Source organism: Schistocerca gregaria, unplaced genomic scaffold (genome assembly GCF_023897955.1).
Source record: "Schistocerca gregaria isolate iqSchGreg1 unplaced genomic scaffold, iqSchGreg1.2 ptg000692l, whole genome shotgun sequence".
Classification (NCBI taxonomy): Eukaryota; Metazoa; Arthropoda; class Insecta; order Orthoptera; family Acrididae; genus Schistocerca; species Schistocerca gregaria.
In genome coordinates this window covers 704,106-707,966 of record NW_026062072.1, presented here as the reverse complement: position 1 = coordinate 707,966, position 3,861 = coordinate 704,106, and positions in this window count along the sequence as shown.

The window sequence follows — 3,861 nt, the reverse complement described above, 5'->3', positions numbered from 1 at the left end:
AGGGATGATCAGCGAGTTTGCATTTGAAAGCTGTACGAGGAGGGGTGAAAAAGCTTCTACCCTAACAAAGAAAGAGTGAAAGAAATTTCATAATATAAATTTATTTGTATATATAATACCTGTGTACACCAATACACTTGGAGGCATGCTCAGATAACTTCTGCAAACCATTCAAAGAAAAGATCTTTGATTTCAATTGCAACAAAGCATCAGTCACTGCATCATCATCATCATCATCCTTTGAGGTATTTTTTTTCGGTTTGGGAAAAGGAAAAAGTCTGACACAGTCAGATCTGGAGAATATGGCAGGTGACACGTTCCACATCATTACGAAAGAATCGTGTTCATGATCCATGGAACAACTAATATAACTAACTAGAATTGGAAGTTTTTCATTGTCCATTATACGAGGTTTGTCCGGAAAATACGTATAAAGGTTGAATAATGTCTTTATGTTACAGGTTGCAGTCACCATCAGGTGAGACTACTGCTGTAATCAATCAAATCAATGCTCAGTTCGAGTCAGAGCACTCTGCGTGAAGGTGGGAGTGTGCAGCAGATTGTGTTCTTAAAGACCGTGGATTGACAGAATGATTGCTGACAAGCTGTCAACCCTCAAAACAATTGTTCACAAAAACTTGAAATGAAGAAATTGTACCGAAGCTCTTGACACCAGAACAGAAAGCAAAGAGGGTTGAGTGCTGTAGGGATTGGTTGGAAGCAGAGGAATGAGGTGACTTTCTCAACCGAGTCATCACTGAAGACGTGTCCTGGTATTAGAAATTCGATGTGGAGCTCAAAGCAAGGAATGGAAACTAGCAGGAGAACCGAGAACAAAAGAGTCGCGAAAATCAAGGTCCAATGTGATGACAGTGTTGATTCTTGGAGCATTGTTCACAAGGAATTTGTCCCTCCCAGCAAGAGAGTGAACGGAAATTTTTACGTTGAAGTTCTGACACGTCTCGGAGCTCTTGTGGCAAGAGTTTGACCCTTCATCACAAGAATGCACCCGCACACATGTCGCTCGTTGTGTTTTTGGCCCGAAGCTCAATCACCACTGGATTTAATCCCGTGTGAGTTCTTCATGTTCCCAAAAATGCGTAATGGTGTGGCATTGGGAGATGTGGAAACGACATGGCAACTAAACAACATCACAACTGAAGACTTTCAGCAATGTTATCAACAGTGGAAATGGCGTTGGCAGAAGTGTATCACGTCTCAGGGTGAGCACTTTGAAGAAGACCATATTGTAATACCTGAATAATTGTAAAATAAAATTATTATGCAACTTTTATATGTATTTTTCGGACAAACCTTGCAGATTAGGAAATGAGACACTGAAGATAATAGAAGTGTTTTGTTATTTGGGTAACAAAATAATTGATTTTGGCTGACACAGAGAGGATATAAAATGCAGGCTTCACTGTATATCTGAGAAAGAGGAATATGTTAGGAGTGGATGTAAATGTTACGGAGTCTTTTCTGGAGGTATCTGCGTGAAGTGTAGCCTTGCTCCGAAACGAGATGTGAACAACAAGCAGTTGAAGCTAGAAAAGGATGGTATCTTTAAAAATGTGTTTCTAGGAAGAAATTTTGATGATTTCGTGGATAAAACATAAGGTAAACTCTGTCCACCGGTACTGGCCGACCACCGTGTCATCGTTTACCAATGACGTCCAGCACACCACTATCCTGCCTGTGTCAGTTTTCTTGTCCTCGAGTTCCTCAGTTGGCATCACAAGGGTGAATGTACACTTTCCCAATCCTCTCACCCAGAAAAATCCCTGGCAGTACAGGGAATCTAAACCTGCGTCCTCGCCATGATAGGCAGCAGCAGTGAACACTAAGTTACAGAGGTAGTCAATAAGTGGATAGATGACTACTACTGGCACTCGACACCCTCTGCACTGCACCTAGAGGTGGCTAATGGAATAATTATGCAGTTGCAAATCAAATTACCAGGGACATAGTACTGAAAGAAATTTTCAGCACAACATGAGTAAAAGAAGGAACTGGTTGATAAGACATACGCTGATGCATCGAGGAATCATCAATTTGGTGTTGGTGGGATTTGAGTGAGAGGAGGAAAAACTGTTGAAGGGGAAATACAGTAAGCAGGTTCAAATAGATGTAGGCTTGCATAGAGAGCTGCATCAAACCAGTCTTTGGACTGAAGACCACAACAACAAAAACAGTTGGCTGTGTGTAGGAATTTTCTGTGGTCAGGAAAGCAATGAGAAATGATTTTCTGATTAAGAAAAGTGCAAACACTATACATTAATGAGGTGTAAAATGTTTCTTGAGCTGTTTATGAAGCCAGAGAAATCTTATATTAGTTCTTTTGGCATGATAAACCTGTACACGATGATGAAACTACACCTACCCATGGGTTTTATGCAACTTGCAATGCCTACAAATGTCATGGGCAAGATTTTCATTTCTCTCACCCACTACATGCAAATTACTAGTCCTACATAAAAAAATGAACAGGATCTTTTGTTTGAAATTTAATGTAGTCATTTCTTTTTGGGAGGGGAGGGGATACATTTTTACTAGAAGCCATAGTTTTTGAATTATTTAACAAAAAGTACAAGACAGGCATTCAAATGCCTTTTTTCTTGAATGCCACAGAAAGTGTGGTGTCCAACAAAGTACAAAATGTAATGTAGTTAATTTTGATACAAAAAGGTTCTGTTCATTGTTTTTGCAGGACTAACAGTGAGCATGTAGGGAGGAGAGAAGATTAAAATCATGGGTGTGGTTCTTGAAGATGTTGCAGGTTCCATAAAACTTTATGGCAGGGGCAGCTGAATAACCCTGTGTATGATCCAGAAGATTCAACAACATGCTGATCAAACCTCATGGTCAAACATGGCTGCTGATAGAAAATAGGTGGTTCATATTGGCTTGAGTATCCCCATTATGTGACTGCTGTAAAGAAGAGGATGTGGGGTGTTCTCCGTCAGCTTTTATACCCACACTGGTATGCCAAAAGGCATTAAAATATACAAGGCATGCCAGAAAAGTAAGTACCATTGTGGGAAAGGACTCGTGAAAACATTTCTTCAGACCGTAACAGCCACCACTGTTCAGATATTTGTCATAGCAGTAATCCAACTTTTCTATGCCCTTTTCATAGAAAGATAATACCAGTTAAGACCTCCAATACTGATCACACTTGCTTACATCATCATAGGTGTTCAAGCACCTTCATCCTGACTGATGATGAAGTAAAAGTGGTAGTCCGAAGATGTGAGATTGGCAGGTGGTCTCACTGTTCCCAAATGAATTGTTTAGTAAGGTTTTCAGTGCCACCAGCAGAAATGAAGCATCATTATGATTCGATTGAGAGTTTTGCATCTTTTGTTTTGAATAGTGTGATGGAGTTCTCTCGGTGTTTTGCAGTATCATACCGCTTTCATGGTTTCAGCTCTGAGAAGGAACTCAACAAGCAGAATGCCTTGTTGGTCGCAGAATCCATTTCACCTGACTTTTTGCACTTGCAACTTCATTATGATTTCTTTTTTGGGGGTGGTGGAGGATTGTCGGACTGTCAGTTCCTTCACTCCATAGATTGTTGATTTTATTTTGGAGTGTCATGAAGACCCCAAGTTTCATCACCAGTCACAATTCTATTTAAGAACTCATCTTCCTCATCACTGTATTCAGTGCTGAAATGTCAAAACTCTGCCAAGGTACATAATTTTGAAAGCATTTTTCAAACGCAATTCACAAAAATTTAAGCAATTTATGACTGAGTCATGCAAAACAGTTTTTGAAATACATTCTTATTGTGAACCATGTGTTTTCTCACCCATACCATCAGTGACAACAGAAGGCTGTCCAACACATGCTTCGTCA